Below are 25,943 nucleotides of genomic sequence, written 5' to 3' on the forward strand. Positions count from 1 at the left end.
AAGTGAGAAACTCAAAACACTTGATTGAGTATTTAAAAGATTCATGAGTAGAAAATTACAAGTCAATGGTGGAACTGACCCTTAATTGTGTTAAAATTCCTGCCTCTCAAATTGCCTCATTTTCTAATGATGTATTTATACAGCTTTCTAATCAATACAGTAAAATCTTGCCTTGATCTGACAAATAATGAAATAATTTTTCTAAAGATGAAATGCCTCTCCTTCTATGATAAGCAAAAGATCAACAGCTGAGGTAGGATGTTAGCCAGCAACAAAAATCCCCCCATGCCCAACTTCTTTGTGACACAGTGTTTGTCATTGCACACTGGGAAGTTTTCCATGTGAAGCCTCACAATTCAGTGCACTTACACAGAGAACACCATAAATGATGCCCACCCAGGAGTAAAGCTGGTAGAAATCATATTCTTATAGATGATGCTCCCAACTTTAGAGAGAGCTAAGAGACAAAGAACCAGAAAACTACTGAAGGCAGTGTTAAAGATTCCACTAAAGGAATCCCTTTGATTTAAAATGAGTCTCACATTAGTGACCAAAAGATTCGACTCAGAAAATACAAATGCAGTAGTGATTGTAATAGTACCTTAACACTGATTATATTAAAATGAAACATGAGAATTCTTGAAGTACTCTTTGCTTTAAGACAATTGTCCTGAGAATCTAGCTAGGAAATCTATGACTACGAGCCACTGTTTCATACGCTGGCAACAGAAAGTGTCTAGTGAAAAGTGTTGGTAAGGGAAAATAGGCATGTGAAGAAACTTGTAGCTCTCATACATTGCAATTGGTGGCATAAAATGGTGTAGTTGCTGAGTAAATAGCCTGATGCTTTCCCAAAAGAATAACGATACAGCTAGCAATGATCCAGCCATTCTCCTTCGAGCTATGTACCTACAGGAAGTGAAAACATGCCCATAAAACTTTACATACATAAGCATTGATAGTAGTATTGATTACAGAAATGACTCCAGTATATCTCATCTGATGCCTAGGACAACAAAATGTGGCATTGATGTATAATGTAGTACTATTCACTGATAAGAGCAATGGGATACCGACTCATATGACAATATAAATGTGCCTTAAAAACATTACTGTAAGTGAAACATAAAATCGTTAGGCTACATGGTGAAAATGCTACATGTTATTTGATTCCATTTATATAAAGTATTACAACAAGGTTTATAATATTGCATATAATAAGCAAGCAATTTTAGAGATGGAAAGTAATGGATGTCAAGTGCTACCACAGAGTTGGAATAAAGCAGAGAATGACTGCTTCCCCGGAGAGATGGAAATGAGTCAGAATTAAATAGTTCTGATATTTGTGCAACTTTGTAGAAATTCTAAAATCCACTGAGCTATAAGTTTTAAACGTGGATTTTATTGTGTGTAAGCTATATTTCAATAAAAAAGCATCGAAGACACAAATTGGCTGGAGAAAATGAAAGGAGAGAATAAAAACGTGTTCCTTACCTGGCAGCAATGCTCTCAACAATGCATGCTTTTTATGACATCATGCCTGTAGTACTAATAAAGAGCTGACCCATTGCCAAGTATAGGTATTAGAGAAGTACATACTTAATCAGCTAAATATATCATTATAACTCTTTCAGGTTTTAATACTGAACTCAGTCAGATAAGCGTTCTGCTCTGAACTACACCCTCCGGCCAGTATTAGGCTGCTTTTCAAACTAATGAACCTCCAGAAGCAAGCTATGCCTAAAAGAAAAGTAGCTTATTGAACTGGTGGTTATGAAGGCTGGAAAAGCCCCTGACAAATGGTAGAAGGAAGAATGGTGGTTTTGTTTTTGCTTTTGAAGTTTTTCGTTTTGTTTTGTTTTGGAGACAGAATTTCTTTGTGTAACAGAGCTCTGGTTGTCCTGTACTCGTTCTGTAGACCAGGCCAGTCTCCCATGCACAGAGGTCCTCCTACCTCCGCCTCCTGAGTGCTGGGATTAATGTAGTGTGTCACCAGGGGGAGAGTAATTGTGGGACCATGAAAGGCAGCCTGTTTTGCTTGAGAGAGGCTTGCTCTGGAGACCCATTAGAAAACTACAAGGGACAGAACAGTGAGCCACGTTCCCAAGGACAGGTGCCTGACACCACAGAGCCCCCCACCCCATAATTCTGTCACTGTCAGTCACGCAGAAAAAGACCCAATCTCCTGGCATTCTAGCTAGACTCTACCCTAACAGTCACCTGACAAAAGTCAGGGATGCTCCTCCCCACAGCTACCCTGCAACAGCAAGACATCCCAGCCCACTATAAAAGGGCCTGCTTGGTCCCTCCTCTCTCTCTTAAGCTCTCACCTCTCTCATTCTTTTCTCTAGCTTTCCTTTTCTCCCTGCCTTCCCTCTTCTCTCCACGTGACCATGACCGGCCCCTCTCTTTCTTTTACCTTTTCTCTTTCTCTCTGCCTTTCTATAATAAAGCTTTAAAACCATAGACCTTCTCTGCTTATCAAGGCCTGCCTCACTTCAACGATGGGATAGGCTTTCCCTTAAAGATCTGCGTCTAACCTCCTGCTGGAAGGCCTTCCTGTGCTCCAGCCACGGACTGGACCAAGGACTCTCAACTGCGTGGGAACCACCCAGCGTCCTCTCTCCCCTGTCCTCTCCTTTCAGTCCCGGGGCTGACTAAGTCACTGCCTTGGGTGGGGAGCACTTTGTTCTCAGCTCTTCCGTGGTGTCCAGTAACATCTGGGATGTCCAAGACTGAGAACCTGTTATCTCTGGGCTCATTTAAATACTCATTTAAAAGACTTTGGCCAAGATGTGACAATTTTACACATTCAGATGGATTCTAAGATTATTCAGTGACTGTCTAGTCTGACAATGCTTTTGGTGTGAAGTGAAGACAAGCCAGTCAGGGAGCCAAAACTGACAAAACCCTAGAGTGCCTTGACAAATATTGAAAGCAGAGCCAAGGGCTGTGTAATGAGGAGGAATTTTCCCTCTTCAAAATTCACATTGCTACTTTTGATCTCTGTGATCCTGAGCTCTCAGCCTAGCGCAGGCATTACAGTAGAATTTATAAAACATATTTTGATGAAGTAATCCCCTCTCCCACCCCAACACACATCATATATGTGGACGAGGTAAGGATACACTTAAAACCCAGTCCATTTTTAACAATTATTCATTCAGTAGAATATAAATTACTTCAATGGACTATGCCTGAGTTGATAGTGTTAAGAAACAAATATTATTTGCCAGAGTTTGATCTGTTTTGACTTGAACACCTTACCTATGACAAGCTCTCCTGTTTGCCTACTAAACATTTCTCCAGCCTAGCCTCATTCTTCAAAGTTCAGAATATTCACCCACTTCAATGCAGATGATGGATGAATGCTGGATCATTTATTCAAGTCCATGAAGTTCACTCACTAACTCCGCCCACGGTCACCCCATCCAGTCTTGACCTTCAGAGTTGTATGTGTGCTGTACTTGGATTCCCTCCAATTCCAAATGTGTCCCTGACCTTCTTTTTCCATATAGACTGCTAAACCACATGGTTTCTAGCTTCCCAGTCTGCAACTAAAAACAAGCATTTCCAACAGACAGTTACCATTGTCATTTAAATGCAGTTCCCTTGAAGAAGGCGGTGGGAATTCCAAGATTCTAATGAACTTATGGAAAAACATCCTATATGTTTTTCACGGGTGACTACATTGACATTCTCACCATTTTGCACCTCTTATCTCTGAGCCATGACCACAGCCCACTCTGAGCTTGTCTGTCCTATGTAGCCACTAAAGATGCTCTTCACAGTAGCAATAGATGATGTTTAACGTTCCCACCTTTGGTTTCTCAGAGAAGTTTTGTATTTCTCATAAGATTTAATGTGTTGTCTGTGTCACCATGGATTGTCCTCTTCCCATATATCCACTGCACTCAGTTCATGGAACACTGTTCCTTGGCACATTTAGTATGAATTTTACTCTTGTTGAAATAAATAATAAGAATATTACAGGTCAGGGAAACAGTACAACAATATAGAAAAGTGATTGACAGGGCAGAATTAGTTGTATTATCTCAAACATATCATTTCATTTTGATTTTTTTAAAAAAATCTTGTTTTCTTACTTATAAATGAAGAAAATAATTTTCATATTAAAAATGTTATGAAATTAAGTAAAATATAAATGGTACTTCCCAAACTCTTTCTCCTTCTTCAAAATGAAGGTTTTTCTTCTAATTTTACTAACAGAAGATGTCTGACCATTTTAATGTCAGTAAGAGCCACAGGCTGTCATGCCCACTCCAGTGAAGTCTGCTTGCCAGGCCAGAGGCTTGGAAGCACTCATGAGGCAGACAGTTTCAAGGAAACTCAGCCTCCTGGAGCCCTGGCATTCCAATAACCCATATACTCAAACCCTATCCCCATGTTAGTAGGGTGTATGCTCTCTTTCAGTATTATAAGTGCCTTTAAAGATTGAATTTTATCATAGGTGAGCCTCCACCAATGATCCAATGTCCTAGAAAATTCTTAAAGCAGAGGAGCTCGGAATTCAGTAGGATTCAGTGAAAAGGTTACCTGTTCATTAACATTCAAATTTACTTCTAGTAAAGACCGGTGAGGTGAAACTAATTAGACATTACAAAGAACAGAGCCAGCATAGCTCAGGGCTAGTCTGCAGAAGTGTTTACTGAGGACAGGGAAAACATATTTGCCTGGTGAAAAGGTGGTTTTTAAATCCCCTGAAACAGGTTTTTATCAGTAGGCCCAAAGGAATAGCATAATCAAGCATTTACTGGGAATTCCTGGTGGGGGGGTTTAACTATTGACTAGCTTTACACCTGTCTTTCTCCTTAAGCTGCTTGGTCCCCTGCCATCTTTATTGTATGCAATCCTTTGTTTTGTGTCACTGTAACTCTAGGGATGTGCCCTGCCTGGCTTTTCTTGTTTGTTCTGTATAAAATGTTTGATGCTCGATTTAGCAAAATACACTCAGATTCTACACACTCTCTCGTGTAGGTCTGTTTGTCATTTGCCGAATCCATGCCCATCTGCCACCAGAGACCTGTTCCACACAGACAGGAGTCCCCAAAAAGGAGGTAGTCTGGGGCAACAGGCTACAGGTAAATTTAATTCAAGGTGAAAATCTAAGGCTTGAAAGCCACATAACATTTATATTTTTCATTGTCTCCAGCTTACACATTATACTTATCATTTTCTAGTCTCAGCCACCATGTTTAACCTACTTTAAATATTTCGTTTATAAAGCACATGGTAGTTCCTAAGTTAAAACTGTCAATTTATGATGTCTTGTAATAGTGGTATCAGTACATAAAAGGAACAAAATATAAAGAGACACTTCCAAAACACTTGAGAAGTGAATAAATAATTCGATAAAAAATCATTTGGACTCCTAAATTTGATATATTGTGTAATGATAATTTTCCATCTGACTACTGACAGTCTCCCTAAATCCCAATGTCACCAACATAAACTGAAAATAAGGTATCTACAGACACAGGGGACACGAAGATCATATTATATATCACTTATCTCTTGAATCCTCTAAAAATTGTGTATTTGAAATTATTTCCCCTTCATCAAATAATATGATATCTTTAAAAGTTTCTGTGCTACATTGATGGCATAAAGTTGCATGAAAGTGTTGAAAGTAATTAACTTGGTTTTTAATCAAAGCCAAATCTTTTTGCACTGGTAGGCAGGCAAGCCAAGCATATTCTAAGCAGGTTCTCTATCACCGAGCTACAGCCTCATTCTCCTTATTACCTCTTCTGTCTACCCTTGTTTTCCACTGCAACATGCATGCTTTTGAACTCAGGCAAGAATCTTGGAGGTGTGTAGCCTCTGTAGTTAGCATAGGAAGATGGTACTGTAATGATATCTTTCCTGCATTCTGTTCCTGCATTCCCTCCTCTCTCTGATGGGCATGATCATGGAGTGCCTATGGAGCAGATGGACACACAAACCTTGCCTTCTGGCCTCTGGTTTCCTTGCAGTTGTTGAAACACATGCAGCTCATTGAATTTCCCCTCATTCCTGACAATTTCTTAATTTCTTAACACATCACAGTCACTGCCTCAAGGGAGACCTTCCCTGTCACCTGGCACAAGGAGGCATCTTCTGTAGCCACCTTTTAACCTTTAGCTTAAAATTTAGTTTTTCATAACATTCCCCAATGCCATGGTGAAAGTGAACCTTTTAAAGCTTTACTAAGGGGGTATCATGATTGATATACTCTCTGTGTATTCTCAGTAAGTCTGGAAATAAAAACTATTTACTCAAAAATATGAATTTGATGAGATGACATCCTGAGCCCTGACCGAGTCTGCTAGGCATTTGTAAGTTACGTTCCCATTGAGGGCACTTGTCTTCTCTCCTGCTCCCTTTCCCTCAATGTAAAATATGTCTGTTTGTCAAATTAATCAATCACAAGTGTACCATATGCCTTCTGCTCCTATAGGCTTTTGATTTCTTGAATGTAAAAACTTCATATAAAACATCAGTTCAGAATAGTTTTAACCTACTCAAGAAATGTTAATATATTATTAAACGATGATAAGGAAAAATAGAATCAGAGAAAACTCACTTGGAGATTATTGAAGTAGTTACAATAATTTTATGGTAATTTTTAAAAACTTACCTTCTTTTCAAAGGGTCTTTAAGTTTTTATTTTACTTTATTTTTCTGATCAAAATTCCCCATATAAATATAACTCCGGCTGATCTCAATCTCCTGCTCTCAAATGATGCTACTGGCTCAGCCTCCAAAGAAGGTGAGATCAGAGCCATGCACTGCTGTGCCTGGTCTTAAACTCTTTGACTTTTTTTTTTTTTAGCAAATGAAAATGCCTTTGCTTTTGGCTATGCAGCACTGTTTACTAGAATATGTGTAACGAAGAAAAAGCAACTGCTGGTCATCCTGGCAAATTTGGTTTGTATCTAATGACTATAAAGCAGGTTCCTTCTGCTACCCTTTGAACATTTGACTCTGAACCCTGTGGTCTGCTTGCTTCTTTAATGGCCTTTTGATGCGCAGGACTGCAAAACTTCAACACATTAGAAGTTGCTGTGTCAACTGTGTTGTCTGATATAATGATGTGAATTCAACTGAAGGAATCATTGTCTTTCATCTGATAAGACAAAGAAAATGCTAAACTCCATTATTTCAAATGAGGAGTCTACACACACACACATACACACACACACACACACACACACACACACACACACACACCATGGTAGCTTTGACTACAAGTCTAATTTTACAACTTTAAAGAAAAAAGTCTATACAAATATGGGAACCTCTGTCTAAGCATTTTGAGACTTTTCTTTTTCCTGGAAAATTACTGAGAGTGGAATCCTCTAAAAATCAAGATTCCTTGTTAACTCGTTCTTTGAAGTGTCTGATGACTTAGCAAAATATATAGCACATGAACCAACACTACCTGGGGGTGTTGGAACTACAATTTCTTCGGAGGCAGCAAAACACAGATTTAAGTTTCCACTGTTATACCTTGATCATGTTTCCTGACTTCTCTGACACTCCATTTTAACATCTGTAAATCAGAGCTAAGCCTCACCTCCACTGTTAGACTGCCATTGCTATACAAGACAAGGCTAGTGTGTTAGGGCTGTTGTACCTGCTGTTTTGTTCTTTACTCCCCGTAACAAATTTAAGGCTCTAACTGATATCACAGCTGAGAATGGGGCCAGCATGAGCAGCAAGGAATCCAAACACAGTCCTGCATAAGTCATAAACTATGAAGGGCTGACCAAGACCAAGTTATACAAGGTTCCATATGGCCATCTATCTGTAGAACCCACAGAAAATCTCAGTGTCAGCTTCTTGACACCTCCTACAGAAGAGTCATATCCTAAAGACACATGACTTGCCCCCAGCAAGAAAACCCTAAGAAAAACAGAGGTCAATATGGAGAACAAGAGGAGCCCAGTGGGTGAGAAGATGCATCATCTTACATTTCACTGTTCTCAAAATTATTTCTGAAAATCTGAGTGGAGACTGGGCAAACACAGAATACCAAAGTACCTGCATGTAGCTAAAGGGATGCTGGGAACAAACAAGACTTAAGCTCTCACATTCCAGTGTACACTCCCTTTGACCCACTTCTGAAAATGTAGATAGATATAGAGACATATGTGCAAATTAGAGTGTGCTGAGGATTTTATATTCATAGCAAAAATGTTAGAAATGTCTAACCACTGAAAGCATTCTAACTGTCAAAGAGACAATAATAGCAGTGCTTTCCACATGCGATAGTATACAGTTCTTGATCACTCTGCACTCTTCTCTAATAAAAAAAACCTATCTATAAATATTCATGTGCTTGGGCACACATTTGTATTAAATACACACACACACACACACACACACACACACAAACAGTATAAAAATGTGTTTGGGCATTTCTGATAAATACACAGAGTAAAAGTACATAAACCCAAAGTGATTTTGGCTTGTAAATAAATCTACTGAAGGGTACCCATGGATAATCTTTGTATGTTTATCTCATGAGAAGATGAGAGCTAAAAGAAAGGAAATTATTTTTGTAGACATGTATGCATTGTGTGTGTGTGTGTGTGTGTGTGTGTGTGTGTGTTATATTTCAAATACCAAGTTAATGGGGAAAAATCAGGAGCCAGGTAACATTAATGTTCTACACAGATATAGTCTCCAGACCCAGGAAGGATGCTGAGGTAGAAATTTGCTTCTCTGACTACAAGCAACCAATAAAATCTTAGAGGCTGCAAGAGTGTGCCAAGTGATTATCTGAATCCATGTAAAGATATGAAACTGTCTTACGAAAAATTATTGAAGAATTCCAGAACTCATAAAGCTGAAGAAGGAGGATGCTAAGTCTATAGGGGGTGGTTCTGATACTGTGATCAGGAACACATGTGAATGCTGAAGGTTCTGTTTCACAATTGATTCTTGATCACTCAATAAAGATACCATCAGCCAGTGGCTGGGTGGAGGAGGTGGGACTTCCAGGTTTCCACAGGCCGGTTAAGAGACACAGGGAGAAGAGGTTCAGCATGCTTCTGAGAGAGAAAGAGCCACCGGCTATATAAGATGTTGGGTGGAGTGGCCATTGGTAACTAAGTTGAGGGAAGATTTAGAGGTGTTGATCGGGGAGTGAAAAGAAGGGCATGAAAGCAGTGGAAGGCTTAGAAGTATCCAACCATTGAGCTAAAAGCATATTAAAAATAAACTAATGTGTTTGTGTCTTTCTTCCATGGAAGGCTGGGGCTGGTAATGTGATCTGCCCAGAGCTTAAAGCAGGTTAGTAGAAACTATACACTACAACCCAGAATACCCAAGATACAATCTCCAAAACACAAAACCAAGAAGAAGGAAGACAAATATGTGGATACTTCATTCCTCCCTAGAATAGGGAACAAAATACCCAGGAAAGGAGTTACAGAGACAAAGTTTGGAGCTAAGATGAAAGGATGGACTTTCCAAAGACTACCTCACCTGGAGCAGGGATCCATCCCATCATCAGCCACCAAACCCAGACATTATTGCACATGCCAGAAAGATTTTGCTGAAGGGACCCTGATATGGCGGCCTCTTGTGAGGCTATGCCAGTGCCTGGCAAACACAGAAGTGGATGCTCACAGTCAGCTATTGGAAAGAACACTGGGTCCCCAATGGAGGAGCTAGAGAAAGTACCCAAGGAGCTGAAGGGGTCTGCAACCCTATAGGTGGTACAACAATATGAACTAACCAGTACCCCCTGAGCTCATGTCTCTAGCTGCATATGTAGCAGAAGATGACCTAATCGGCCATCATTGGGAAGAGAGGCCCCTTGCAAAGGTCTTGCAAACTTTATATGATCCAGTACAGGGGAATGCCAGGGCCAAGAAGTGGGAGTGGGTGGGTAGGAGAGCAGGGGCCTGGGGGAGGGTATAGGGAACTTTCGGGATAACATTTGAAATGTAAATAAAGAAAATATCTAATAATAATAAAAAAGAATCCATCACCATGGGGAAGAATTACAGCACCAAGCAACTCAGTTCTTCAACCACTAAGACTCCCCCCCCCCCCGAAACATATTTCTTTCAGCAAGGAGCCATTTCTCCTAAACCTATCCAAACCATGCCAACATCTGGGGACTTGATGTTGAGGCCATGGGGCCATGTCACTGAGACGATCACAAGTATGTCCTGTCATTGAGGGGACCCAACTCTGGCAGTTGGCATGCTTACTCAATAGGTCTAAACAGTTTCCTCCAAGTATCTTCAATGCCAGGTGAGTGTATTGAGGGAAGGATTCAAGGAGTTGCTGCTGCTGCTGCTGCTGCTGACAGCCAGAGAAACATGGCTGGGATGTGTTGTGGCACAGAACACTTGAGTTGTAGGATGGCTAAAATGCCACTATCAAGTACAACAGACATCACAAATTTCTTTTTTTTGGTTATTTGCTTTTTGAGCATTTGAAGGAAAAGTAAGATTATTAAAAATAAAGCAAAGCAAAGGAATTCTGGAAGGTGCAGTACTCAGCAGGTGTGAACAGACCGAGGCCTGACAGTACATCCCTAAGATGTGTCTGAACTGGCGCAGTCAAGCCCACATGTGCTTTCACATCAGCCGCTTTCATCAAGGGCCTGAACAGAATCTGCTAGACAAATAATTCGAATGGCACTGACAAACTAGAGATGTGTTTTAAAAAAATACTTGACTGTGACACTTCTTGCTGTGGTGATAAGTCCTCTGAACAAAAAATTCAAAGTAAACACATTTACCTCCAAAAAAGCAAAAGGGAAGGAAGGAGCTTTGTGCTTTGTTTTCTTTGATGTTCTGGGTGATGGCGTAGCATTTCATCCCCTTGCTATTTTAACATGCTATCGTAAAGACTGAGATCACAAACATGTTTGTTTGATTTCTGTAAAAGTTACTAAATACAGAGGGAATTCTTAGACCTATCATTATGATAAGCACCCCCCCTCCCAAAAAAAAAAAAAACCCTTAGAATTAAGAACTGGGAAAGGGAAAGAAATGGTCCAACCAGGACCACAGGATTGGTTAATTTAAGTGACGGAATCAAGAGCTCAGTCTTCAGCCCAGATATTTACCCTCAGCATACCAGTCAGGTGCTTTCCATGAGTCTTCTGCTTACACAGATGAGCAATGGCTTGAACTTATATGTATATTTCTCACTCATTACTTGATATTGACCAATGTACTTCAATTTGTATAATATCTGTTACTTTGATTAATGGGAACAATGGACGCTTTGTTTCATGCCACTTATATTGCAGGTAGCGAATATTTTCCATGTATGGATCTGTAAAAGCAAACATATATGGTGTACGAGAATACACAATGCAACACGAGGCTATCATTTTATGTCAATTAGCTGAAGATAGGTCTTCCACTCAGCTTCTATGTAGGAAGAATGCTCATGCTTCAAGTATGGACACAGAGGTCTGTATATGAATCACTCAATACTAAAACACACCATTTTGTACCCGGAAACATCTCTATACCCCTACCACTTTACATAAAGGATGACATAAAAGTCATTTGATAAATGGTGATCTGTACATGGCTCATTCATACAGATGTTTGGCACATACTACACAGGCTAGTATCAAGGCTATCAACTTGATTTTTTTTCAAATAAATTCATTCCAGTATAGCCATTTTGAGAAAAAAAATGAATAAGCTATTTCCACTTTAGAGTAACAACTGTTAAAAACTATCAGCTCCCCTTCTGATTTAGCATGTCTGGTTTAGGTCTTGAGAGAGAAAGGATTAGTCTCTTCAGAGATGAGCCCCCAAACTTGTTTATGTAATACAAAGTAATTCGCTATTCCTGAAACCATGTATACACAAGCAATGAGAATGTACTGAGCATGTTACGTTAATACATTTATGAATGTATGAAGCAATAATTAAAAGAAGCAATTGATTCTTGAAGCAAGAGGTAGTGAGGGGGCAATGGTGGGGGACTGGAGGAAGAAAAAGAAATGGACAAGTTATGTAATTAGATGCTAATTTTAAAAAGCAAAACAAAAATTTAAAAAGCTATCAGTTTGATGTTTCTTTCTGTAGAATGCTACATTGTACAAAAAATGAACAATTTTGTTTCATTTTCTGCATTTTTTGTTCTTAATAAAAATATAATGATAAGTTAAATTGGTGGTTTTAAGAACACTTGATAGAGCATTGTTAAATATGAATCATATCTTCTGCTATCTCTATGTTCTTTTACTTGTCTCCAACTTCAGTTTCGAAGTTTGGGGTTCAGCCTTTGACAATGGCTTTTGCCCTCAGCTGCTCCAGAACTATGCTCATGAGTTTAATAACAGCCCTTGTACTTCTCAGATAGTTTTCTATTTGATGTTAAATTTCTTTTCTCTTTTGTATATGTCTAGCTTAATAGAGATAATTGTGCTGAAAGAAAGTGAAGAGTTTTTCTAAAGCAGATGCCATTTTTCTGTAAAACAGAAAGACCCAATAATCAAAGTCAACTTTAATAGAGTATTCTTCTAACAAGAAGCCAAAAGGCAATGTGTTGCAGCATCTCACCAAATTAGCTTGTGCCCAGAATGAACAGGGTCTGACCATTCTCTATAATAGAATCAGCATGCAAATTTCTAGCATCTGACTATTGAAAAGCTGTATTTAAAATTACTGTGTGGGAGAACAGAACAATATGTGGAGGAGATATTATGTTAGATTCCACAAGTTTCTGACACAGTCAGTGATACTGAAGCACAGGCAAAATGTACATAGCATATCTGTTGATTTCTTATAAACTGATCAAACTATAAGCAATGTATCTGCCTGCAGTCTATATCTCCTTATAGAGTTTATATGTAAAATACCTACAGACAAGTTAGGAAAACAGGGTTACTGTGAAGTTTACAAACTAGGGTAATTTGTATTTGACTCCAGGGTAATCATAGACAGAATCATATAATTGATATATAGTATTTTAGTTAACATTTAATAATCTGTTCATATTATAATATATTTTAATAACCTATCAATTTTCTGGTGTGTTTTAATGATATAAATATTAATAAATGCCCCATGGAGTAAAACAGTTTATGGTATTCTGAAGCATAAGATTAGATGATGTTTCCTCCCTGAGTGAAAAGCAGGATGTATTTGACCCTTGAAGGATGCTTAACCTTTAGTAGATAGACAGAGAAAGCCAAGGGAAGAGAAAAGAAAAGGAGCGGGGCATGGAAAGAAGACTGGTAAATTTTTATCAGCATTTCTAAGGGACTTGTGTCTGATAACCCGGAAGTGAAGAGGAGCGGAGAATGGGCATTTGAGATGGAAGATGATGAGTCTGAGGTCAGTCTGGACTGCATAGCAGAACAGCCCAAACTAAGCAAATAGGAAGACAGCATAGCGATGAACTAGAAGCAGAGCACGGGAAGACAGGTAGAGGGAAGGAGCGGGCAGGCTGAGAAAGTCTAACACATCCCTTTTCAATTCCAGCTGTTGAATCATCCCCAGGAAGCTGAGAGAGAGAAGCTTTTCCCAAGTACGGTAAAAATTCTATTTTTTTTTTCAAGCATACAATACAGTATTTTATTATTCCATAATAAAATTAAGATGTCATAACTAAACAATCATGACATTCTATGGATGATATCTAGAATTTAAGTCACTAATGAGGGACCTTGACTTTAGAGGCAGGAATTTTAGGTACAGGTTTTTCTTGTTCTGCACTCCACACTATCTGGATATGGAGCAGAGCATCATTCTGACTTTCCAAAGATTACTATGGCATTAAGACTGAAACTGGTCACATGCTTACATCTCAGTTTTAAGTGTTTTCCTGAGGACATACTTAACCTCCAATTCCATCACCCTGCCACTAGGTTGGGTCATGGTGACTTGGTTTCAGTGGCCTTCAGTTAGTATCACAAAAAGCAGATATGGTTCCATAACTTTTCTTTCTCTCTCTTTTTTTTTAATTTTCTTTCAAAAACTGCAGTGGAGAAATAATAAGCTCTAAGCTTCCAGGATAAGATGTCATAAGTAATTGGTTTTTGTTGTTGTTGGTGGTTTTGTTTGTTTGGTTGGTTGGTTTTTGGTTTTTCAAGACAGGGTTTCTCTGTATAGCTCTGGCTGTCTTGGAACTCACTTTGTAGACCAGGCTGGCCTCAAATTCATAAATCTGCCTGCCTCTGCCTCCCGAGTGCTGGGATTAAAGGTGTGTGCCACCACGCCCGGCTAGAAGTAATGGTTTGGTACATGATTCCTGGATTAAAACACATTTTATTAATGCACATGCCAGCAAGATTCTGCTGAAGGGACCCTGATATAGCGGCCTCTTGTGAGGCTATGCCAGTGCCTGGCAAACACAGAAGTGGATACTCACAGTCAGCTATTGGATGGAGCACAGGGCCCCCAATGGAGGAGCTAGAGAAAGTACCCAAGGAGGTGAAGGGGGCTGCAACCCTATAGGTGGAACAACAATATGAACTAACCAGTACTCCTGAGCTCGTGTCTCTAGCTGCATATGTAGCAGAAGATGACCTAATCGGCCATCAATCGGCCCCTTTGTCTTGCAAACTTTATATGACCCAGCACAGGGGAAGGCCAGGGCCAAGTAGTGGGAGTGGGTGGGTAGGGGAGCAGGGGCAGGGCGGTGGTAATAGGGAACTTTCAGGATAGCATTTGAAATATAAATAAAGAAAATAATAATAATAATAATAATAATAATAATAATAATGAAAACTCATTTTCTGAAGGGTAGAAGGAAACAAAAGAGAGCCTGAGACTTTGATATAAAACAACAGGTTTTATGTCAGGCTGCACCATTTGTTAGTTGGGTATAAACCAGCGTGCCTTGTGATTTCTATGAGTCAATGTTTTATCATATCAACATTTCAATCATCAAACTCATTTACAAATTGTGTTAGAAGAAAAATGAAGCCATGTGTCGCAGTGTGATTTGGAAAGAACAATCAATAACTACAAGATATAACACAGTAATGTTTGAATTAATCTTAGCAGTATTTTCAAGTTCATAAGATTTCACATAGAAATCTGATTTCTCAGTTCTCATTAACAATCTGAAGTTCAGGCAGTTTTATATCCTCATTCTTCCAACCTAAGAATTAGCTGAAGTCTTCTGATTGTCGCTGCCCTCAGTTCTTGTGGGCACTAACTCTGACTAGGAAAATCTCACCCAGGACTTTGACACATTAATATCAACAATCCTGCATAAGCACTTTCACTTTAGCCACTAAGACGTGAGCATGGGCATCCTGAATTCTCATGCCTTGTTGAAACTGCCCAAGAAGATTCCAGATTTTCATTGCTTTTCCTGTTTGCACTTCTGCCATGCTTCCACCCTTAGAGGTATCCCAGGGAGAAAGAAAACAAAATTACATCACCTCTATAGGAACTGTGACACGGGGATACTTTCATTTCCAAAAATACAGGAAAACTAAAAGTGTTCAAACAATGATCACTCAGCCATCAGATCCAACTACTTAGCTCAGAATTATATTGAAAATGTAACTGGCACCCATCTCCTCCTCTGCCCTGTATTTTGAAAAGAACTATGCATGGCAGAAAAGAATCCTATGTTGATGCTGAATGTAACTGTATTTTTAAATGGAGACATTTTGAAAAAGTGCTTGTACTAACATGAGGCTGTTAAGGAGAATGTCAAACCTGACTGTGTTAGGGTTAATGTTAAATCCATCCAACCAGTACATTTTAACATGCACACATCCACTGAGGGATCCAGGAAAGCAGGAGCAAGAGAATGGCCTGTTGGAAACCAAGAAAGACTGCAGAGGAAGCTGGTCCTCTAGCCACAAGGATCTTGAACTTCAAGGATCTTCAAAACAGTCATCAACCAAATGTCTGTTGTATGAATAACCAACTTAGACTGTTATTGACCTAACAAAGATTTTTGTGTTTGAAAGGTAGGAAAAGGGGGATGGGAGTTAGAGAAGACTAAAACACAGAAGGTTAAGGAGAAATGTGAATAAAAGGAAACAGGAAGTGTCATGCAAACCCTTGACATACACATGGTCAGTGAGATTAAGGAGCAGGTTTTTAAAAACAGTCTAGAGAAAGAGAAAGAATTTAGATTATTTTGAACTCACATCATCTAAGCTTTGCATTGTTATCCATATATTTCTCCAGAATAAAATACAATGGTCATAGCTCTATAGCTGTTACACGAATAATACATAGTTCAGTAATAACAACAACAAAATAACCCCTGACATGTCTTTTACAAATTAAATCTGCAATAAAGTTTTATGCTCAAAGAATTTCCATGTTTCCATCAATGATTACTTTAAAGAAAAAATAATTTGTTACAATTGGTTTCAGTTCTAACATTGAATCAGAAAGGCGTTGGTTACTCCAATAACAGGCCACTAACGTACCAGTCGGTATTTCTTGTCCAAAAGATTAGTATGGTAGCTTGCAGGCATCACAGAATGGAAAAAACATTCATGATTTTTCTTTTCCTCCAGCATCCTAAATAGCAATGTAAGGAGCTAGTCATCAAGGAGAAAGCTTCTACCACACTTCCAGCTTAACTGTACTGTATCCTACAATAAATATCTGTTTTCTTCAGCAACAAGTTTTCATCATCTGGTTCTAGTGGACATCGAAGAACAATGGCAACAGTTCATAATGTTCTGGTGGCCTCTGGACCCTCTCTGACCAACAACTCATAATTAAGTATTCCATATCCACTGAGATACTTGTTTAATAACCCATGGTTTCTAGGATCTGTATTATCTACCTCCCTTCATATATGATTTTAATATTGACTTATAAAATAGTAGGTGTCATATGACTTTTCATATAAGGTTAGGTTTGAGAAACCCTCTTCCCAAAGGCTCACCTCCCCAACCTGCATACTCACTGCCATTTAAATATTCTTATCCTTAGGTATCCCTCCCTCTGACTTTCAGATTACATGTTACAAGAAAATGACCTTGACATCCTTGCAGGAATGAAGATTCTAATGAGATAACTGTGCCTTGCATTTTGCTCCAAGCCAATACATTTTTTTTCAAAAACCATTTTTTATTAGATATTTTCTTCATTTACATTTCAAATGCTATCCTGAAAGTCCCCTATACCCTCCCCTGGCCCTGCTCCCCAACCCACCCACTCCCACTTCCTGGCCCTGGCATTCCCCTGTACTGGGGCATATAATCTTCGCAAGACCAAAGGCCTCTCTTCCCATTGATGACCTACTAGGCCATCCTCTGCTACATATGCAACTAGAGACACAAGTTCGGGGGAGGGGTGCGGGGGTTACTGGTTAGTTCATATTGTTGTTCCTTCTAAAGGGTTGCAGACCCCTTTAGTTCCCTGGGTACTTTCTCTAGATCCTTCATTGGGGGCCCTGTGTTCCATCAAGTAGATGACTGTGAGCATCTACAACTATATTTGCCAGGCACTGGCATAGCCTCACAAGAGACAGCTATATCAGGGTCCTGTCAGCAAAATCTTGCTGGCACATACAATAGATAGTGTCTGGGTTTGGAGGTTGTTTATGGGATGGATCCCCGGGTGGGGCAGAAGACCCATGGAAGGAGTTAGGGAGCCAATACATTCTTAAGACTGGGATTTCCCCAGGGACCTCCTGCTTCGGGAGGGAAAAGGTGGATACTGCTCCATCCAGAGGGAGAACTTGTCTCTGAGGAACTTGTCTAATAGGTGACAGGAGAGATGGGCTACAATATAGATCAACGGGACTTGACCAGTACTGCTAAGGTGTGATTACGTGTTGCCCACACCCCTGTCCTCCCATTTAAACCTTTATGTCCAAACTACGAAAATTAGCTTAGACTTCCTCGATTCTGATACTCTTCCCAATGTAATCACATTGAGTCCCCTTTCTCTGCTTTCTCCATTCCTTTTTCCTCTTTAACTGGCCTATTAAGGGTGAATGGAGGAGTCCAGATTTTTGGGCTCAACCCAGTAACATGATGATCTTTTCCAAATAACATTCACTGTGAATAATCCCACAAGGAAGCAATAATATATATTGTATAGTAGTTACACGAGGCTACCATAATGATACCCATTATGTCTCCCCAAGAAAATATTTTCCCATCAATATTTCTAATATCAGTAGCTACTTTAACATAATATGCAGAGATATTTTTATAAGTAGCTTCGGAAAACCATGAAGACTATAGAACGATTAGTGATAGCCTTTTAGCTAGAAGGTGTGATAAAGAACAAGATATTTTAGGGTAATGCAAATACCAGGAATGAGTCTCCAATGGTAGATAAAAGACATCATATATTGGTTGAAATCCAAAGACCATACAACAGCAAAAGCAAACTGTAGTCGCCTCTGAGTGTGAGCGACGATGACACAAGGCCAGTTATCAGCTCTGACAGATATCCCACTCTGATCAGGGAGCTCCATCATGGGAATGAGTGTCCAGGGAATACTTGGAGGCACTCAACCTTCCTCACAGGAACAACTTTTCGCCTTACACTTGGGGTGAACACGGCTACCATCATTGCCAGTTACCAAAGCAGGTCACATATCATGCTCGGGACTGGAATCTGTCTCTTTCTGAGGGTATTGAAGAACCCACAGCTTTACGGCTACTCTTTTCCGTTAAGTCAGATTTCCAGATCAGCTTCCCTTATCATCAGTCCCAGCTTTGTTTCATCTGATTTCCTGCACCCTGGCTTTCTTCTCCTGAACACTGGATTTCTGCTTTATACCTGGATAATGACTCAATAGTATACCTCAGGCTCAATGTCATCTTCGCTGTCAGCACACCTAAGTCACAGTTACAACTCTACATATTCTAGAATGGGCTCTCAATTCATGTTGAAATACATTTAAATACCATGAAGACACCCTACCCTATTCCTTAAAATGTTTATCCCCAATAATGTTTGTATATGCATGTTACTGTGGCTCTCTAGAGGAAAACTAGACCATCTTTGCCTTAGCCTCTCAAGACTGAGTTTATCTGCGAGCAAATAGCATTAGACTTTCTCTAGTTTTCTTTTTATTGAATGGTACATGCTGGACTAGTCAATGTGGGCAGGATGTAGGAAAAAAAATAAAAGACATAGTCTTCCAGAAATCTTTATTCCCTCTAACTCACAACCTGCTCTATTTGTGTCTCTGGCATAACTGTCTAGAATATATATGGAAGATTTTAGAGGTGGTCACAGTCTTAAAAATGTATAGTTTCTTCTTTCTTTAAGAAGTTTATTAGCTGAGTATGGTGCCAGATGCCTTTGAGACCAGTGCTTGGGAGAGAAAGGCAGGAACATCTCTGTGACTTAAAGGACTATATGTCAAGTTGGATGCTAACCATGACATATGGCAAAATCCTGTCAATAGATAGATAGATAGATAGATAGATAGATAGATAGATAGATAGATAGATAGATTAGACAAGACGACAGACCGATTAATAGATTTTAATTAATAGATTAAACCAAGTTAAGTTGAACATGGTGGCAAATGCACATAATCTTGGCACAAGCAAGAAGATGGACAGCCATGGGATCAACTCCAGCAAGATTCTGTCTTAATAAACAAACCAAAGCAAGAAGAGGCTGGTGTGCTCTGCCAACATTTCCCAACTTTTGCTTTAAAAATTCAAAGTTTTTTTTTTTTTTAGTACATTGGCTTCAGGTCCTCTCTGTCCTTACAGGGATAATATATGCCTAAATCCAATGCTAACCATGCGAACTGAGCTGGATATGAACAGTAGAACCTGGACCTACTCCATTCTCCATGTACAAAATTAAAGCCTGGTCAAGACTGAAGCTAACTGGTATCAACCTGGAGAGATACATGTGTGTTACTCTTAACGAAGTTTTTGTCTGCACAGCTGTACTCATTATGACATTTCCATATGTGCTGATTTTTATACATTTATATACAAATCACTCTACACACATAAAGTGTTGGTTGCCACTGAGATTTTTCTCTTTCTACAAGGGTATACATTAGTGTAACCTTTTGTGTGTCTTTTTTCCTAAAGGTATATTTCCCTAAAATGCATCTTTATGAATAATTTAAGAATCAGTACTAAATTTGAAGCTTCAGATTCTCTATTACATCAAACAATAACTTAAAACATTAAAGTATTACTTTATAGGAGCCTGATTATTTGTCTATGGCATGTGATTTTAGACTTCTCACCAAAATGAAATGAAAATCTACCCAGTACAACAAACAGTATTTTTCTAAATGCATTCCTTGGTAATTTCATACAATAAGTTTAGATCATGTGTACCCCCTGTTCCCTACTTCCAATTCTTCTCAAACCCTCTTCACATTCACCACACGAACTCATTTCTTCTTCTTTTTCCATATAATTTTTGATTATCTAATATCTATGGCAAGGATTTACAGGATGTCTGATTTGGATCAGCATATGCACAAAGACTGATTTTAAAAGAATACAAACAATTTACTCTGCCCTTGTGTAGTTTATAGGTAAATGGACAGAATCACACTTATCAGACATTTTGTGACCCATCTAGCTAAGAACCAGTGCTAGAATGATATTGGAGTCTTGCCTGTGGCCAGCAGGGCCCCCTTGATTGCTTATTGATTTCAGCAAAGACAACATGACTTTTATTTTGAAGCAACTTACAAAAGTGACAAAATATTTCTTTGATTATTATTTTACTTACTCAATATTTGGGCTCCAACCTTTAACTTGAGTAAAGTAAAAGTCCAATGTCAATAAAACCCACTGAGGACATGAGCTAAAGTCTGTGATGATGCATACTGAATTTGTAAATCCAGAGATGTTCTTATAGCACTGTGACTTCATTCACATTATTGAAAATGTAGAGTAAGAAGGGATGGACTGCAGTGTTGCTCATATTTGTTTTAAACAAGTGACTGTTGTAGTCTAAAGAGAGCACGGAGGCCAATAGAAAGAAAGAGAACTGGGATATGGCAAATACAGCAACTGTTCAAAAGCTGACGAGCTCAGTGTGTACAGTATCTCCAGGTTTAGAATGACTAAAATCAACAGCAAGCTGGTGTGACCAGTGTGTGATTAGGATGTTTGTGGAGAGGTAAATACAAGCAGCATACGAGTGTCCCCTGCCAAAGAGATTCAACCCATCTTTGGCGTTTCTACTGATACGGGTCATTACCTAGATAAATTCTTCATTTCTGCTCAGTGGTTCATGCACAGACCATTTCCAACTTACGTAAGCTTTTCGTTCTGAAAATGTTACAGATGTGGCCTTCAGCCTTTAGCTGAAACTACAAGTTGAGTTGCCTTGTCTTAAGACAGTTTGAAAAAGAGTCTTGCAAGATACAAATAAGAACTAAAGTCAGTGTTAGTACTAAAATTACACATATTGACATATTCCTCTATTTTACTCTGTCTTGTTTGCTTAATTTGTAGAATGAGGAGAAACATGATGACCTATGCGATCTTTCTAGTGGTAAATGTTTGTGATCTTAAAATTAAAAGCTTAGGTGATCACAAAGGAAGACTGAAGAGGGCGTGGACCCTCATGTGGCTTTGCTATTCACCCACCTTAACATTGCAGGATAATATTTCATATGAGAGTTATGTCATAGCAAATCTGATGAAATGCTCGGCACAGCAGAAATCTCTTACTTTTTGAAGGGAAAGCAGAAAGTTAGGACAAGCAAGCAGTGCCCCCCTCCTCCCCCCAGCTTAGTTTCGCTAACACACAAATTCAGAGCAAGTGTATAGCTGCTCTCCTGAGAAAGCATGACAGCAGATGCCAAAGGACCACTTGTGAATGTTTTCTAAACCATTGGAGGGAATTTAGAAATCAAAGGAGATTTGGCTTTTGAAGAAAGGACAACACATTCAAGTAGCTACTCAAACGTGCAATGAACAATATCCTTTCTCAAACTGAAAAGGCAAAGAAGCGAAGTACATTCTAGCTGTATGTGAGCAGAGAGTACTCACTGCTCCTCACTCTCTGTAAAGAATCTGAGGAAGCAGTTGCATTATGTATGTACTCTCATGTGAAGAAATATCAAAGATTACACTCTCAAAATCCACACGGAATAGCTGAGGAGGAGGGTGACACTGTAAGAGGACTGCAGTCTCAATTAACCTGGACCCCCAAGATCTTTCAAACACGGAACCACCAACCAGGCAACACACATACACTAGCTGATATGAGACCTCCCAACACATTTCCTTGCCAATAACCACAAGCATTCATAATGTCAAAAGCTCACTATATATCTATATTGACTAAGGAATTATTAAGTCAACCTGTTAGTGATGTCAAGTTTCTTTCCAGATGAAAGGAAAAAGACACAGTTGTTAAAGAGATCAATGAAAATCCAATGGAAATCACTCATGTTTGAGACCATAAAGATATTAAAGTCACAATGAAAATGAGAATGCCAATCAAACAGGAATAAAAAGAAAAAGAATTCCTATGTACTGTTTTCCTTTTTATTTCAATCTAGAAAAATACTAAGTCCAAGAGATAATAGATGGAGATATAAATCCACACACCTGTGGATAACTGATTTTTGAAAAATAAGCCAGAAATGTACACTGGGAAAAAGACAACATCTTCAAGAAATAGTTCTGGCCAAACTAGGTGTCTGTATGCAGAAGAATTATCCAGAAATTTATCCAGATGGAAATGAAGAGGAGTCTGAGGAAAAGAAGGTCCAGCAACAGGCCCAAGTAGGAGTCAGCTCAAGGGGAGGTCCCAAGGCCAGAGACTATTACTGAGGCTATGGGGTGCTCACCAAAAGGATCTATCATGACTGCCCTCTGAAAGATTCAACAAGCAGCTGAAAGAGTCAGATGCAGATATTTGCACCCAACCAATGGACAGAAGCTGCTGATCCCTGTGGTTGAATTAGGGAAAGCTAAAAGAAGCTGAGGAGGAGGGTGACCCTGTAAGAGGACTGCAATCTCAATTAACATGAACCCCCAAGATCTTTCAAACACTGGACCATCAACCAAGCAACATTCATACACCAGCTGATATGAGACCTCCCAACACATATACAGCAGAGGACTGCTGGATCTGAGTGCACTCAGAGATGATGCACCTAACTCTCAAGAGACTAGAGGCCCCAGGGGGTTTTGAGGTCTGGTGGGGAGGGTGGTAGATTGTGGGGACATCCTTATAGAGACAGGGGATGGGAAGGAGGTATGGGATGTGGAACAGTTGGAGGGTTGACTGGGAGGAGAATGAAATCTGGAGTGTAAATAAATAAATATTCATCCTCATTACACTGCACAAAACTCAACTCCAAATAGATCAAAGACCTCAAAAGAAAACAATGAAACTAATAGAAGAAGAAAAAGTTCTCAAAACATGAAAGGCACATATTGGAGAAACACTTTAAAAAGTGTTCAACATCCTAGTCATCAGGGAAATCCAAATCTAAACTACTTTGAAATTTCATTTTTCATCAGTTAGAATGGTCAAGATCAATAAAACACATGTTAATTCATGCTAGAAAGGATGTCAGGTAAGGAGAGCACACTTAGCCGGTGCTCAGGTCGGAGTGCAAATGTGAAAAGTCACTAAAAATGTGAAAAGGGACATAAATGTGACAGTTCTTCAGAAAGTGGACAATAGATTGACATCAATATCTAGCTATACCATTTTCTTGATATATAACTAAAGGACTCTACATCTTACTGCAGAGATAATTGTTCAACTATATCCATAATAGGCAGAAATTAGAAAGGAAACACAATTTTTAAAACATATTTTATATTTTCTCTTCTATAGTGATGTTAACTTTTAAGCATTAGATAGGAATGCTAATGAAGACATGTAGGAATATTGGAACAAGAATATTGAAATGGAGGAATGAGAAAAAGGTAAAAGAGGAAATATGAGAAGAGTTAATGAAACTACTGTAGAATCCTCTCAAAATTCATATATACAAAATCTAAATGAAGTCACCAAGTATCAGGGGAGACAATGCCTCAATTAGACCTTTGCCACCAAGTGAAAACTTTTGTGCATTAATGGGTTACATCTATTTGAATCATTGGCCAATGGGGTCCTATTGAAACATCCAAATGTGTCAGGCTATTTCCAAGGTTATTAATTGCTCTTAATAAGCTGATGGTATGCCCCTATTGTGGAACACAACACTTACAGATCTAATTAAACACAGAGAAGTAGATATGGAGCCTAACCAAAGGTTAGGCTTTATCATTAAAGTGGTACCCTTGACCCCTCACTGAGAAGTTCTCATGGTAATCTGCATGTTACAGAGAAGGAAAGTAGCCACCAACCCATGTAAAAACCCTACAATCAACAACAGTAACCTGTCTGCATCTTATGCTGGTTTAATAGTGGCACAGATGTTGTAGGAGTAACCAATTACTATCTGGTTTGACTTAAGGCCCACTTCAGGAAACAGAACACATGCTGACACTATTTGGTTGGGCAAGAACCTGAGGCTGGATAAGTAAGGAGCCTGGAGGAAAACCAAGTATTATTGTTTTGCTAAAGGAACATTGCAAAAAATGGCTTCTAAAGATATTCTGCTATACTCATAGATCAGTGTCTTCCTCAGTATCATCAGCGAAACTTCATCTTGATGGGAACTAACACCCAGACCCACAACTGCAAAATGTGCAGAGAAACAAATTTTGGAGCATTCAGTCATGAATGGAATATAATCATCAAACCTCTGCCCCTCTCCCAAAGCTTCAGGAGCTATGTGGAAGAGCAATTGAAAAGAATGTAAGAGTCAGGGCAGTTAGATAACTCTGAGGAAATTGCTTTTCAGACAGAAAAGCACACATATGAACTCACTGAGACTGAGGCAGCACAAACAGTGCTCACACAGATTCAAGCCAGATGGGGTCTCCCAGTGCTGAGGGGAGAAAATGGAAAAAGTTCCCAGCCCTAAGCAAGAAGCTATTTCCAATCAGCTTCTGCCTTCAAAGGAAAAAAAAAAAAACAGGTTTTGCCTATGGAGCTGAACTGGGTATATAAACCACACTTAAGGGTGGGCCACATGCCCAGCAGTAGATGTTCCAACAGAAAATAAACTCAGTGCTTTGTTTGAGCATTTCCTCCTTTTTTCTTTGTATATTATGGTTTCTCATTTTGTATTTTAACCGTTTGTTTGTTTGTTTGTTTGTTTGTTTTTTCTCACTCTGTCTCTTTCTCTCTTTGTGTGTGCATGTGCGCATGTCTTGTCTTTGTTTGGTTTTCACTCTGGTTGGTTGTCTTTATTTACCTGCTTGTTTTCTAAAGAGAAAAGAGAAGAAAGAATGTGGAGTTAGATACATGGGGATAAAGAAAGGATCTAGCAAGAGCTGGGGTAGGAGAAATCTTCAACAAATGAAAGCTTTGATGTGTATACAAATTGCTGGGGCATTTTCACTAGTTGGAATGATCATGTTTGCCAAAAGTAACTTAACAAGATCAATAAGTACTTGGTAAATAATATGCTTTGTGATTGTAGGCAAGGCATGCTTCCTCTCTCTTAGCCAAACTTTATTGCCAACTTGATTGCATGAGGGGTGCCAGTGAGATGATAGTAGTGTGCTTCTGAATGTACCAGTGTGGCCATTTTTTGAGAAGACCAATAAGAAGATCCACATTCTAAATGTGGGTGACACTATCCCAAATGCTAGTTATCTTCATAGATTAAAAGAAAAATAATGGAACCACACTAGCACATCTATCCTTTCTTGCTACCTACTGTCCACTGTGAGGTGAACAGTCTTTGTTGGTTTCTCCCACTATGATGGTCAACTTTATCATGGGGAAAGCATCAGAAGAGTCCCTGTAAACCAAAAACACGCAACGAAATCAAGTCTTCTCTCCTTTCAAGTTCTTCTTGAAAGGTAACTACTATAGAAAACTTCATACCCTGCACATATTGTCATTGTTATTGTTTGATTATCTGAAAGGAAAGAGAGAGAGAGAGAGAGAGAGAGAGAGAGAGAGAGAGAGAGAGAGAGAGAG

General features: G+C 39.2%; 1 protein-coding gene across 4 annotated transcripts in view; it reads right to left on the reverse strand.

The window, feature by feature from the left end:
• The window catches only part of Fgf12 (fibroblast growth factor 12), a 559,190-nt gene that overhangs the window by 20,316 nt on the left and 512,931 nt on the right, over nucleotides 1-25,943 (reverse strand). The gene's annotated exons all lie outside the window — the stretch shown is intronic.

Source organism: Mus pahari, chromosome 12 (genome assembly GCF_900095145.1).
Source record: "Mus pahari chromosome 12, PAHARI_EIJ_v1.1, whole genome shotgun sequence".
Classification (NCBI taxonomy): domain Eukaryota; kingdom Metazoa; phylum Chordata; class Mammalia; order Rodentia; family Muridae; genus Mus; species Mus pahari.